The sequence below is a fragment of the Sorex fumeus genome, unplaced genomic scaffold (assembly GCF_029834395.1).
Source record: "Sorex fumeus unplaced genomic scaffold, SorFum_2.1 ptg000093l, whole genome shotgun sequence".
NCBI classification, from domain to species: Eukaryota; Metazoa; Chordata; class Mammalia; order Eulipotyphla; family Soricidae; genus Sorex; species Sorex fumeus.
Genome location: NW_026606150.1, coordinates 1,506,480 through 1,521,996, shown reverse-complemented (window position 1 = coordinate 1,521,996; position 15,517 = coordinate 1,506,480). Strand labels below are relative to the sequence as shown.

Sequence of the window (15,517 nt, the reverse complement as noted above, 5' to 3'; positions counted from 1 at the left end):
TTTGATATCCTGAATCCCATCTGTTTCCCTGAACACCACAAGGAATGATCCTTGAGCACAGAGCTGGGAATAAATCCTGAGTCCTACAGCATGTGATACCGCCTCCCACAAATCAAAAAACAAATTAGTACTTGGGGGTATGGTGCCGCCAGCAGGTCAATCTGTACCTGTGAGGTGAGTGCATCAGCAGCCTGATGGCGCCTTCAGACTTCCAGATACCCCAAAATTGCTCCTGTACCTTTGGCCAGACCCCAAAAACTTGGGGCAAAGTTTGCCAAGAAATTAAACGGCCAAAAGTTAGGTATGTGAGAAATGCACCCACAAACCACCTCCGGCTCTGCTGTATAATTGGAGGCATGGCCTCTCTGTTTCCTGATTGAACTGCTTAATGGCCATGATTCCAGAGACTCAGAAACAAATCTCAAAACCCAGAGGCTTTTGGCAGAAATGCGTCCGGTCCCTGCAGTAGGTTACTGGTGCTGGGCCAACCCAGGTGGAAATAGGTTTCGTGCCTTGGCCTATTCCCCCCATCGGCCCAGTGGGCGCCATCCTTCAGAGGTCACTGGACAGTTAGGTTTAGGCCCCCAGTAATGAGACACACATTGCCTCACAGGATGGGGGTGGAGCGGGTCCTGTCCTTCCCACCCCAACGAGACCCCAAGTCACCGCCCATGAACGGCCTCTCTGGCTCCTCATCAAACCGCTTAACGGCCATGATCCCAGAGACTCTGAAACAAATCTAGAATCCCAGAGGCTTTTGGCAGAAATGTGTCCGAACCCTGCAGTAGGTTACTGCCGCCGGGCCACCCCAGGGGGAAAAGGTGTTGTCCCTCCGCCTGCTCCCTCTTGGCGGCTCAGTGCTCGTCATCCTCCAGAGGCCATTGGACAGTCAGGTCTGGGCCCGCAGTGACGAGACATTCTGGGCCTCATGGGATGGGGGAGGAGCCGGGCCTGTCCTCCCCAACACAACGAAACCCCAAGTCATCGCCCACGAACGGCCTCTTTGGCTCATGATCAAGCTGCTCAATGGCCATGATCCCAGAGACTCAGGAGCAAATCTCGAAACCCAGTGGCTTTTGACAGAAATCCCTCCAGATTTAAGTGTTAAAATTTTGGAATTTCAAAATCACATGGCCCTACTGCAGCCACGCGACATCATATGTTATTCATAACCAGCAATAGAACACAAATTGTCTACTGTTGCCTTTTCAGCATATCTGAGTGTTGGGGTAAAATCTCAAATAATAATGGTGGGTCTGGTGTCGAAATATTGAATGAGAACAAAGTAGAGAGAGAGTAATGTGGAAATCATCTGCCACACAGGCAGGGGTAGGGTGTGGAATGGGGGTATACTGGAGTTTTTGTGGTGGAGAATGGGCACTGGTGAAGGTACGGGTGTTGCATTGTATGACCGAGACTTAGACCCAAAAGCTTTGTAACTGCTCTCATAGTGATTCAATAAATAAAATTATAAAAAATGAAAACAAAGAAAGGTGGATTTCATGTACAATTCAATCAGCTACTCAGTGACTGAATAAATAGCAGTACTCCTACATAAAAAAAAGAAAAGAAAAAAACAAATTAGTACTAAGACAGGACACTGAATAGGAAAGTCTGATACTCCAACTTTTTTTTTTTATTAGTGAAGCACCATGAGGTACAGTTGTAGATTTACAAATCTTTGTGCTTGAGTTTCGGTCATACAGTGATCAAATACCCATCCCTCCACCAGTGCCCATTTCCCCCCACCCCCCCTACCACCCTGCCTCTGTGGCAGGGCATTCCCCTTTGTTCTCTCTCTCCTTTTGGGTGTTGTGGTCTGCAAAAGAGGCATTGAGTGGCAATCATGTTCAGTCCATAGTCTACTTTCAACATGCATTTCCCCTACTGGGAGGATCCTCCAAACACCTTTCATTTGGTGTTCCCTTCTCTATCTGAACTGCCCTTTCCCCTAGAATATCGGGCTGGCCTCTAAGCTATGGAGTAATCCTCCTGGTGTTGATCTCAGCTATTCTTAGGTATTGATCTCATATTTTGTTGCTTTATATCCCCCAGATGAATGCAATTTTTCTATGTCTATCCCTCTCTTTCTGACTCATTTCGCTTAGCATGATACTTTCCATATTGTACCACTTGTATGTAAATTTCATGACTTCATCTTTTCTAAGAGCTACATAGTACTCCATTGTGTAGATGTACCAAAGTTTCTTTAACCAGTCATCTGTTCTTGGGCACTCAGGTTACTTCCAGTTTCTGGCTACTGTAAAGAGTGCTGCAATGAACAAACAAGTGCAGATGTCATTTCGAATACACATTTTTGCCTCTCTGGGGTATATTCCCAGGAGTGGTATCGCTGGTTCAAATGGGAGCTCAATTTCTAATTTTTTGAGAAACGTCCATACTGTTTTCCAAAAGGGCTGAACTAGTCGGCATTCCCACCAACAGTGAAGGAGTGTCCCTTTCTCGCCACATCCGCGCCAGCATCGGTTGCTTTTGTTCTTTTGAATGTGGGCCAGTCTCTGAGGTGTGAGATGGTATCTCACTGTGGTTTTGATCTGCATCTCCCTGATGAATAAAGATGTAGAGCATTTTCTCATGTGCTTTTTTGCCATTTGGATTTCTTCTTTGAGAAAGTTTCTGTTCATTTCATTGCCCCATTTTTTGATGGGGTTGGATGTTTTCTTCCTGTGGAGTTCAACCAGTATTTTGTATATCCTTGTTATCAACCCCTTGTCAGATGTGTATTCGGTGAATATCCTGTCCCATTCTGTAGACTGTCTTTGTATTTTGGTCACTGTTTCTTTGGAGGTGCAGAAGTTTCTTAGTTTAAGATAGTCCCATTTATCTATCTCTGTTTTCACTTGCTCGGCCAGTGGTGTGGCATCTTTGAAAGTACCATTAGCCTCAGTGTCATGGAGGGTTTTGCCAACTTTGTCTTCAATGTACTTTATGGTGTCTGGTCTGATGTTGAGGTCTTTAATCCATTTTGATCTTATTTTTGTACATGGTGTTAGGCAGAGTTCTGAGCCCATTTTTTGCCAGCATAATTTGTTAAAGAGGCTTTCCTTACTCCACTTCACATTTTTGCACCTTTATCAAAGATTAGATGATCATATGATTGAGGGGAGATGTCAGTGCTGATACTCCAACTTTTTTATTTTTTGTTTTCCCAACATGACAAATTACTAGTGTACTAGACTTCAGTGCTTTTTAATCATAATGAAATCAAGGAACATATCACTGATTAATAGTATGTTCATGCTAGTGCACCAGTTTCTAGACCATCATCATTGGGCAAATGTGAAACTCTGCAGATATTAAAAAATGCTTGACTGCCTCAACTCAGTCTCTCACCCTGTTCGTTCCACTCTAGGCCATGGGTCCCGATGTGAAATTCTTCAGCTGATCTTGTCGGTCCTATCTTGGCATTAAAATCACCCACAATGATCTTTAGAAGGTGTGGTCTTCTTTATAGAACTGCTCCAGCTCCATGTAGAACTTCTCGATTTCTCTTTCATCATGATGAGATGTTGATGCATAGACAACAAAGATAGAAACTGCCGGCAGTGAGCCACATCTATTCAAATGTAAACGTCTGGTTCCGGTTGTTAGGCATTCGAATGAATCAATGTTCATGGTCAAGTTTGTGTTGACAAGGACACCGACACCTCCAAACCTCTTTTCTCCAGTGTCGAAAACGGCATGATGAGATTCGTGCCTTCTTTTCTCAGTCAGACCAATGATGTAGTACTTGATCATTCGCGCTTGTACCATCAGGTCCTAGATGGATGCATCTGATGCTAGCATACGTGCATTCAAAGTACAGACGATCATTTTTGTCTTCCTTCGTTGTGGCAGCCTAGTTCGGCCTTGAGATTTTGTCGGCCTCTCCTTTCTCATCCTTCTCAGTGCTGCCATGTCGGTAAAGACTTCTGGGTCAGGTGAATGAGACCAGTTGTAGTTACTGGGTTTTGGCATATCGAATACACAACAGATAGTTTGCCAGGCTCTTCCGTGCGGGTGGAATACGCTCGGTAGCTTGCGAGTCTTTCCGAAAGGGATAGAGGCTTTTGGGGCGACCTCTAATCGCCCTTGTAGGTGTTACCATATTTGAACCTTATCAAATATGGTATGACAATTCTGGAAATTGGAAATTTAGTGTCTTATGATGTGTCCAGAAAGCGTCCTGGAGTGTGGCCGCGGCTGGGTAGTGGAGGTAGTTTCGACAGGGTGAGAGACTGTCTGAGTTCATCATGTCGACCAAGACCATCCATGGTAACTCACAATTCCAGAAGGCAGAATCTAAACGTTGGACATGGGAGTCTCCCCGTGGACGATTCCACAACGAAATAGACCACATCATATTTAATCAACGGTTTTGCCTGACCGATGTAGCTGTTGTCCCAAAATTTCGAACGGGATCGGACCACCGTCTCCTTCGTGCAAAATTCTACTTCACAGAGCGGGGAGAAAGGGCTGCAAAGTCCAAAAAGAGAACTCCCAGAATGACCACCAACTGGGAACTCTTTGGCGCTATTGTGGCAACATGGGAAGATCTATTGTTGACAACATTGACGAGGAATATGATTGACTAGTTCAGCACCTCCATGAATGTGCGAGGAACGCCGAGAGAGATAGCCACAAAAAAAGTCTGTCTTCAAAAACTCTTGAGCTAATTCGCCAGCGTGGTTTGTCGCATGCCTCAGGCAACCGCAAGCTAACGTCCGAGCTCGCAAAGCAGTGCAGAGATGCGATCAAGGAAGACCTCAAAGAGAGAAGAGCAGAAGTACTGTTAGATGCAGCAGAAGCCGGGAAAAGTATTCATAACGCCCGCCTGTCCTTCGCCAACTACAAGACCAAGATGACTGCCCTCCGACGTCCTGATGGATCCATCACATCCTCCAGAACGGCAATGGAGAAGATTATTCATGACTTCTACTAAAATCTCTTTGATATCCATGTCCACTTGCCGACATACCAAATTCCACAGGATGAATATGTCGTTCCCAACATTCTCCCTTCCGAAATCTGACACGCCATTTCGTCGGTAAAGAAACAAACAGCACCCGGCCCAGACAAGGTCAGACCTGAACAACCTAAGAACCTGCCATCAGTACTCATCAATACACTGGCTCGGCTCTTCACACGCTACCTGTCTGAATGCACGGTTCCGCCCCAATGGAAAACCAGCAGGACGTACTACTGTTCAAAAAGGGAGACATCCATGACATTGGTAGCTATCGCCCAATCTTCCTATTTTCTGTCATCTACAAGTTGTTCACTCGAGTCATCCTAAATAGGATTGGCAGAACACTAGATGAAGGACAACCATGCGAGCACGCAGGGTTCCACAAAGGATTCAGCACCATCGACCATATCCACACGATAACCAAGCTCATTGAGGTTTCTCGAGAGTTCAAGATGCCGCTCTGTCTAACATTCATTGATTTAAAGAAGGCCTTTGATTCTGTTGAGACGGAAGTGGTCATTGAAGCCCTAGCCAATCAGGGCATTCAAGCCCAATGCATCAAGATCCTCCATGAGCTGTATTGCGGATTCACTACCAGGATCTCACCATTCTACAAAGAAGTGATCTTTGATGTCAAGAGAGGGGTTTGGCAGGGTGATACCTTTTCACCGAAACTCTTCAGTGCCACCCTCGAGAACATCATGCGACGACTAGAATGGGAAGGAATGGGAGTGAAGATAGATGGTCAGCAACTACACCACCTCCGCTTTGCTGGTGACATTGTTTTAATAACACCAAACATCAGCCAAGCGCCACAAATGCTGGCCGACTTTGACCGTGAGTGTGGAAAGGAAGGACTACAGCTGAATCTTACGAAGACAATATTTATGAGAAACAGCCTCATTTCTAATGCCTCATTCGTTCTCAACGGAACGACCATCTCCGAATGCAACAGCTTTATGTACCTAGGTCGAGAAGTCAACATGACAAATGACCTGGCACCCGAGCTGCGCAGGAGGAAGAGAGCGGCTTGGAATGCCTTCAAGAACGTCGAAGAAATAGCTAAGAGGACGAAGAACCTCCGGCTCCGGGCACATCTCTTTGATTCCACTGTTCTTCCTGCATTAACATATGCCTCAGAGACCTGGGCCCTACTCAAACAGGATGAGAAAGCTATTCAGGTCTCCCAAAGAAGAATAGAAAGAGCAATGTTTGGAATATCACGTTTCACTCAAATGAGAGAAAGAATCCGGAGTTCCGACATCCGTTGACGATCAAGAATCAGGGACGCTGTCTCATTTGCCAAGGTGTCAAAACTCAGATGGGCTGGTCACGTAATGAGATTTAAAGATGACCGCTGGACTAGAGCTGTTACCAACTGGATTCCACAGGATGTCAAGAGACCGCGTGACCGCCCACCTACCAGATGGTCAGACTTCTTCATCAAGATCATGAATGATCGGTTTGAGGCTCTTCATGTTCCCAGAGCGAACAGATGCCATTGGGCTACACAAGCACGTGACAGGGACAAATGAAGACGTTACTGGCGCCCACTCAAGCAAATTGACGACGAACGGGAATTTAAGTGATTAAGTGACTGCCTCAACATTTGAGCCATGAAAAGTACTACTCTACTTCCTAATAGGGCATTTGCTTCTCTAGAAGTCAGAGATAACAGAATCATGGAACAATGTCTTTTTTGATTGTCTATTTCATTAATCATTACAGCCTAAATGTATATTCACTGTAGCACTGTCATCCCGTTGTTGATCGATTTGCTCAAGCGGGCACCACTAATGTCTCCATTGTGAAACTTGTTCCTGTTTTCAGCATATCAAATACGTCACAGGGAGCTTGCCAGGCTCAGCCGTGTGGGTGGGATACTCTCAGAAACTTGCCGGGCTCTACGAGAGGGATGGAAGAATCAAACCCGGGATACTAAAAAAAACTTATATGATCACAGAAATAAAATGAATAATTGACAGAAAAATTATATAAGCATGGGTATCTCAAATAGAGGCATATAAGAGCAAAATTGTAAAACTGATTACAAACCATGAAAACATCACACTTATTTTGCTATGTATAGGTCAATTACTTTGAGGCCTTTTATTTCACAGATGCATCAAATGGTAAAAATAATCTATATATTTAAGGACAAACTATTAAGTGATAGTTTTGGTTATTGTTTTGTTTTGTTTTTGCTATTACAAAATGAGTACTATATAAACACATCAAGAAAAACATTGGAAAATGCTGGACTCCAAATGGCAAAAGCAAGATTTTAACTGTATGCAAAATACAACCAACCACCTTCCCTCCAAATAAAAAGAACTACATAAAAGCAATTCATGCTATTCACAGGTAGCATCTTTCATGAGTAAATAACACAATGAAAACAAATCCCCTCCTCCCATAAGAATGTATAGTTCAAATAACGTGGCTTATTATTGTTCTCCAGTTCAATATCACTGCATGCAGGGTCCGAGCAAGCTATTTCAACAAAATTAAAGCACATCAAAAATACTTAAAAATATACCCATTGCGACGAGTTGCCCCCCACAAGCAGCTCTCTGGCATGGCCATGACTCCAGAGGCAAAAGAACTTAATCCAGAGCCCAGCAGCTTGCAGCAGAAAAGTGAATGTACTATGCGTTAAACTACGGCACCATGCTGCCCTGGGAAGGAAAGGCTGTCGCTCTTTTCCGCCTTTTCCCCCTCGTCAGCAAGGTGGCCACAGCCTCGGAGCTTACTGAAAAGCCAGGTATGAGCCAGAGGTGATGGGGCAACTGCAGTCTCATGGGAAGGGGGGGCAGTACCGGCTCATTATTCACTCCCTACCGAGGTCACGAGTTGCCCCGCACGAGCGGCTCTCCACCACAGCCATAACACCGGATGCACATAAACCAACTTCACAATTATCTGGCTCTTGGCAAAAATCCCTACAGACTTACCTAGTAAAATATCATAAATTCAAAATATGAATCATATGGTTCTCATAACCAGCTATAGAAAACAAATTATTTCACAATGCCTTTTCAGTAATTCTGATTGTTGGGGGGAAATTTTAAACAATAATGGTGCATCTTTTGTCAAAATAATGAATGTAATCAAAGTATAGGGAGAGTTAACTAGAAATCATCTGCCACACAGGCATTGGGAGGGATGGGTGGGGGAGTATATTGGGGTTCTTCGTGGTGATAAATAAGTACTAGTGAAGAGAAAATAACTAAAACAGAATGATGCTGAGAATAAATGATCCAATAGTCACAATGGCTTTGCAATAGCAAAGGAAAGAGGCAAAATGTGTAGAAATCATATATTAATTGTTCTTTATAAATTTTTATTTCAGGTGTATTAATATAAGTAAGCTGGTATTTGATTATTTTACAAAAAATGTACCCATTACATTTATGTGAGTAACAAGTACTCGTAAAAATATACTGAAATCTAAAGGTACATACCCTGCTCTTTGTAATTTATATTTGTTTTAGGCAAATTTAAAACAATTTCATTTTCCTTACATTTTTGGTTACCATATTTTCTATAATGTATTGCTTTTCTACTCAGAAAACTACAAATATACATATTAAAACAAAATAAAGCCTGAAGAATTTAAGTATACTGAGGTAAACTTTAGAACACAAAGTATCACTTTCTCTAGATGAATTTTACTATTAACATCAGTTTGTATCCTACTGATTATAATATTAAAAATATTTCCACGATAAAAAATGGTAGTTGGAAAGTATGGCATCACCATTGTAAAGAGAGCTATGACTTATTAAGAAAAAATTGGAAGAAAAAAATGTAGATTCATGTTGTTTATTTTGTTTTGTTTGAAGCAATGCTATCACCCATGCCAAAATCCCACCCATTCCACACTTACATTTTTGGGGATCCTCAATTATCTTCAAAGATGCAATCATTTTAAAATATAAATTATTATTAGCAAAATAACATTGACTAATTTTTTACATAAAGTGAGTCTGGATACACCCATGACATTTTTCAAAGAAGTAGACAAAACAACCCTGAAATTCATATGGAACAATAAACCCTCACGAAAAGTTAAAACAATCCTTGGGAAAAAGAAAATGCGTGGCATCACCCTCCCCAACTTCAAATTGTACTACAAAGTTGTAGTAATTAAGACAGTATGTTACTGGGCTAGAAACACACCTGCAGACCAATGAACAGAGTCGAATATTCTGTCACAGACCCCCAAATATATGACCACTTAATCTTTGACAAAGGAACAAGAAATGTGAAGTGGAACAAGGAAAGCCTCTTCAACAAGGGGTGCTGGGAAAACTGGATAGCTACCTGCAAAAAAATGAATGCTGACCTTTGTCTAATGACAGGCACAAAAGTCAGATCAAAGTGGATTAAATACCTCAATATCAGACATAAACCTATAAGATACGTAGGGGGAAATGTAGGCAGAACTCTCCACGACATTGAAGCTAAAAACATCTTTAAGGATGAAACAGTACTGGCCATGCAAGTGGAAAGAAACAAACAAATGGGACTACATCAAACTAAGAAGCTTCTGCACTTCAAAAGAAACAGAGACCAAAATACAGAAAGATCCCACAGAATGGGAAGGAATATTTACCCAATACATAGCTGATTAGGGATTAATATCCAGAATATATAAGACACTAGTAGAATTATACAAGAAAAAAACCTCCAACCCCTTCAAGAAATGGGGAGAAGAAGTGAACAGAAGTTTCCTCAAAAAAGAAATACAAATGGCCAAAAGGCACATTAAAAAAAGCTCCACATCACTAACCATCAGGGAGATGCAAATCAAAACAACAATGAGATAACATCTCACACCACAGAGACTAGCACACATTCAAAAGAACAAAAACAACCAGTACTGTCATGGATGTGGGGAAAATAGATACTCTTTCACTGTTGGTGAGAATGCCCAACAGTCCAACCTTTCTGGAAAACAATATGGACAGTCCTTCAAAAACTAGAAATTGAAGGGGGATGATGACGCCAGCAGGTCAATCTGTACCTGTGAGGCGAGTGCATCAGCAACCTGATGGCGCCTTCAGACTTCCAGATACCCCAAAATTGCTGCTGTGCCTTTGACCAGACCCCAAAACCTTGGGGCGAAGTTTACCAACAAAGTAAACAGCCAAAAAATAGGTATGTGGGAAACACACCCACAAACCACCTCTGGCTCAGCTATATAATTGGAGGCATGGCATCTTCTGCTTCCTGATCGAACTGCTTAATGGCCATGATCCCAGAGACTCATAAACAAATCTCGAAACCCAGCGGCTTTAGGCAGAAATATGTCCAGTCCCTGCAGTAGGTTACAGGTGCTGGGCCAACCGAGGTGGGAATAGGTTTCGTGCCTTAGTATGTTCCCCCTGGTGGCCCCGTGGCCGCCATCCTCCAGAAGCCACTGGACCGCAGTACCGAGACATCTGGGGCCTCACGGGATGGGGGTGGAGTCAGTCCTGTCCTCCCCAACCCAACGAGACCCCAAGTCATCGCCCACATATGGCCTCTCTGGCTACTGATCAATTTATTTAATGAACATGATCCAAGAGACTCAGAAACAAATCTCGAAACCCAGTGGCTTTTGGCAAAATGCATCTGGACCCCACAGTAGGTTACTGTCACTGGGCCACAGCAGGGGGGGAAGGGTGTGTTCCCTCCTCCTGCTTCCCACTTGAGGCTCGGTGGCCATCATTCTCCAGAGGCCATTGGACAGTCAGGACTGGGCCAGCATTGACGAAACTTGTTGGGGCTCACAGGATGTGGGTGGAGCTGATCCTGTCCACTCTATCCCAACAAGACCTCATGTCATCGCCCACGAACAGCCTCTCTGGCTCCTGATCAAGCTGCTTAATGGCCATGATCCCAGAGACTCAGGAGCAAATCTTGGAACCCAGCAGGTTTTGGCAGAAATCCCTCCAGATTTAAGTGTTAAAATTTCAGAATTTTGGCTCCCTTCCGCCCTCTCCTCTGGAAAGAAAGATGGCGGCCGCATGGGAGCCTGGTGGAGAGCAGGTCTGAGCCAGGAGTGGGGGTGCGATGGATACCTCATGGAATGGGGGGGGTGCTCCGGCCCGTCCTTCACGCCCGACCAAGGTCACCAGTTGCCCCAGACGAGCGGCTCTCCGGCACAGCCACGACCCCAGAAGGCACAAGGACTTAATACAGAAAACCAGCAGCTTGGAGCAGAAAAGCGAACGGACTATGCATTAATCCGTGCCATCTTGCCTGCCTGGAGGGGAAAGGGTGTTGCTCCCTTCCGACCTCTCCTCTCTGGAAAGAACGATGACGGTCGCATGGGAGCCTGGTGGAGAGCAGGTCTGAGCCGGGGGTGGGGGCACGATGGATACCTCATGGGACGGGGGGGGGGGGGGGGCGGAGGTGCTCCGGCCTGTCCTTCACGCCCAACCAGTTGCCCCCCACGAGCGGCTCTCCGGCACGGCCCCGGCCCCAGAAGCACAGAGACCAATCTCTTAATTATCTGACTCTCAGTAGAAATACTTGCAGGGTTAATAAATAAAATTGCAGAAATCCAAAACCGTGAGGCCGCAATAGCAGCCGCGCAACATCTTTTAATTCTTGAACCCAGCTGTAGAAAGCAGATCATTTCACAATGCTCTTTCAGCATGGCTGAGTTTGGGGGGGGGGGGGCGGTAAAGTCTAAATAATAATGGTGCAACTTTTATCAAAACAATGAAGCTAGTCAAAGTAGACAGAGTGTTAACTAGAATTCATCTATCCCACAGACATTGGGGGGGGTTTGGGGGGTGGGGTTTTATTGGGGTTCTTCGTGGTAAAAAATAAGTATTGGTAAAGGGAATTGTGATTGATATTTGCATGACTGAGACCTAAACTTGAAAGCTCTGTAATTTTTCCCACAGCGATTCAATAAATAAATAAATAAATAAATAAAAAACAAAAAAAATTTCAGAATTTCAAAATAGAGCGGCCACTACTGCAGCCACGAGACGTCATGTTATTTATAACCAGAAATAGAAAACAAACGGAATATCATTGCCTATTCACCTGCTCTGAGTGTTGGGGTAATATATCAAATAATAATGGTGGATCTGGTGTCAAAATATTGAAAGTGATCAAATTAAAGAGAGAATAATGTGGAAATTATCTGCCCCACAGATAGGTGGAGGGTTTGTGATCGGGTATACTGGGGTTGTTGGGGGTGGAAAATGGGCATTGGTGAAGGTATGAGTGTTTCATTGTATGACTGAGACTTAAAACCGAAAGCTTTGTAACTGCACTCACGGTGATTCAATAAATAAAATGAGAAAAAATGAAAAAAAAAGTAGAAATTGAGCTGCTATATGACCCCGCAATACCACTTCTGGGAATATGTTCAGAGGATACAAAAAAGCAAGTAGAAATGACATCTGTACATGTATATTCATTACAGCACTGTTCACAATAGCCAAAACCTGGAAACAACTCAAGTACTCTAGAATAGATGACTGGAAAAAGAAACTTTGGTACATCTGCAGAATGGAATACTATGAAAAAGTTAGGAGAGAAAAAGTCATGAAATTTGCTTATAAATGGATAGACATGGACAGAATCATGCTAAGTGAAATGATTCAGAAACAGAGGGACAGACATTGAAGGACTGCAGTCATTTGTGGAGTATAAAACAACATAACAGTGCTCGCTTTGGCAGCATATATACTAAAATTTGAATGATACAGAGAAGATAAGCACGGCTCCTGCACAAGGATACCACACATATTTGTGAAACATTCCATAATTTTACAAAAACAGTCTACAGAGTGGAAAAAGATATTCGCCCAATACACATCTGACAACGGGGTTGATATCAAGGATATACAAAGTACAGGTTGAACTTCACAAGAAGAAAACATCAAACCCCATCAAAAAATGGGGCAACAAAATGAACAGAAACTTTCTCAAAGAAGAGATCCGAATGGCTAAAAGGCACATGAGAAAATGTTCTACATCATTAATCATCAGGGAGACGCAGATCAAAACAACAATGAGATATCATTTCACACCACAGAGACTGGCCACATCCAAAAGAACAAAAGCAACGGCTGTTGGTGCTGATGTGATGAGAAAGGGACCCTCCTTCATTGCTGGTGGGAATGCCGAATGGTTCAGCCCTTTTGGAAAACATTATGGACGACTCACAAAACATTAGAAATTGAGCTCCCATTTGACCCAGCAATACCACTTCTGGGAATATATCCCAGAGAGGCAAAAAAGTATAGTCGAAGTGACATCTGCACTTATTTGTTCATTGCAGCACTCTTTACAATAGACAGAATCTGGAAAAAAACCTGAGTGCCAAAGAATCGATGACTGGTTAAAAAAAGTTTAGTGCATCTACACAATGGAGTACTATGTAGCTCTCAGAAAAGAAGAAGTCATGAAATTTACATACAAGTGGTACCACATGGAAAGTATCATGCTAAGCGAAACAAGTCAGAAAGAAAGGAATAGACATAGAAAGATTGCATTCATCCAGGGAACATAAAGTAACAAAATAGGAAACTAACACCCAAGAATAAACGAGATAGGTACCAGGAGTTTTACTCCATGGCTTGGGGGCCAGCCGCACACGCTAGGGAAAAAGGCAGCTCAGATAGAGAAGGGAGCACCAAATAAAGGGTGTTGGGAGGATCCTCCCAGGATGGGAGATGCATGCTGAAAGTAGACTATAGACCGAACATCGTTGCCACTCAATGCCTCTTTTGAAAACCACAGCACCCAAAGAGGAGAGAGAGAACAAAGGGAATGCCCTGCCATGAAGGCAGGGTGCAATGTGGGGTATGGGGGCTGGGAGGGATACTGGGATCAGTGGTGGTGAAGAATGGGCACTGGTGGAGGGATGAGTATTCGATCATTGTATAACTGAAACCCAAACATAAAAGTTTGTAAGTCTACAATGTAGAATAATATTGCTTTGTCCTTTCTCCCTTTCTCCACAAGGAGCTTAGGTTTATCAGGTTACACCTATCACAGTGCTCCCAAGTCACTCACTCCCATTTCTTCATTTATCTGTAACCACTTCTGTATGGTCTCTTCTTCCACCAGTTAATCAGCATTTTCCCCTAATCAGACTCTGTTAATTTGTAAGTTCAGATCCTTCTAGGACACTGAAGTTGTATTGTAAGTTAATGTTGCCTTTCTCCTCTCCTTATGTCTTTTGAATCGTTTACTTTAAAGTAATGACTTTCGGCTACATGCAAAAAGTGGGCTCAAATCTCTGCCTAACGCCATGTACAAAAGTAGGATCAAAGTGGATTAAAGACCTCAACATCAGACCGAAATCCATAAGGTACATTGAAAAAAAGTTGGCAAAACGCTCCATGACATTGAAGCTAATGGTATCTTCAAAGATGTCACGCCACTGGCCAAACAAGTGAAAACAGAGGTAGACAAATGGGACTATCTTAAACTAAGAAGCTTCTGCACCTCCAAAGAAACAGTGACCAAAATACAAAGACAGTCCACAGAATGGGAAAGGATATTCGCTGAGTACACATCCGACAAGTGGTTGATATCAAGGATATACAAAGTACTGATTAAAATCCACAAGAAGAAAAATTCAAACTCATCAAAAAATGGGGCAATGAAATAAATAGAAACTTGCTCAAAGAAGATATCCGAATCGCGAAAAGGCACATGAGAAAATGCTCCACAACATTAATCATCAGGGAGATGCAGATCAAAAAAACCACAATAAGATATCATTTCACACCACAGAGACAGGCCCACATCCAAAAGAAGAAAAGAAACCGGTGCTAGCACAGATGTGGTGAGAAAGGGACCCTCCCTCACTGCTGGTGGAAATGCCACCAAAAGGGTTCAGCCCTTTTGGAAAACAGTTTGGACAATTCTCAAAAAATTAGAAATTGAGCTCCCATTTGATCCAGCAATACCACTCCTGGAAATACATCCCAGAGAGGCAAAATAGAATAGTCGAAGTGACATCTGAACTTGTTTGTTCATTGAAGCACTCTTTACAATAGACAGACTCTGGAAAAAACCTGAGTGCCAGAGAACAGATGACTGGTGTAAGAAACTTTGGTAAATTTACACAACGGAGTACTATGTAGGTGTTAGAAAAGACAAAGTCATGAAATTTACGTACAAGTGGTACTACATGGAAAGTATCATGTTAAGCGAAATGACTCAGAAAGACACGGATAGACATAGAAAGATTGCATTCATCTGGGAAAATAAAGTAACAAAATAGGACACTAACACCCAAGAATGGTTGAGATTAGTACCAGGAATTTTGCTCCATGGCTTGGAGGCCAGCCACACATGCTAGGGGAAAAGGGAGCTCAGATAGAGAAGGAGCACCGAATAAAGGGTGTTGGGAGGATCCTCCATGAATGGGAGAAGCATGCTGAAAATAGATTATAGACGAACATGATTGTCACTCAGTGCCCTTTTGCAAACCACAACACCCAAAAGGAGAGAGAGAACAAAAGGGAATGCCCTGTCACAAAGGCAGGGTGGGATGGGGGGGATGGGTAGTGGGAGGGATAC

At 43.3% G+C, this 15,517-nt stretch overlaps 1 non-coding gene across 1 annotated transcript; it reads left to right on the top strand.

The window, feature by feature from the left end:
- The first annotated feature begins 12,643 nt into the window (after positions 1 to 12,643).
- LOC130040064 (U6 spliceosomal RNA) lies at positions 12,644 to 12,750 on the top strand. Its single transcript, XR_008794964.1, has one exon. It is a non-coding gene; the product is annotated as a U6 spliceosomal RNA (small nuclear RNA).
- Positions 12,751 to 15,517: the final 2,767 nt, after the last annotated feature.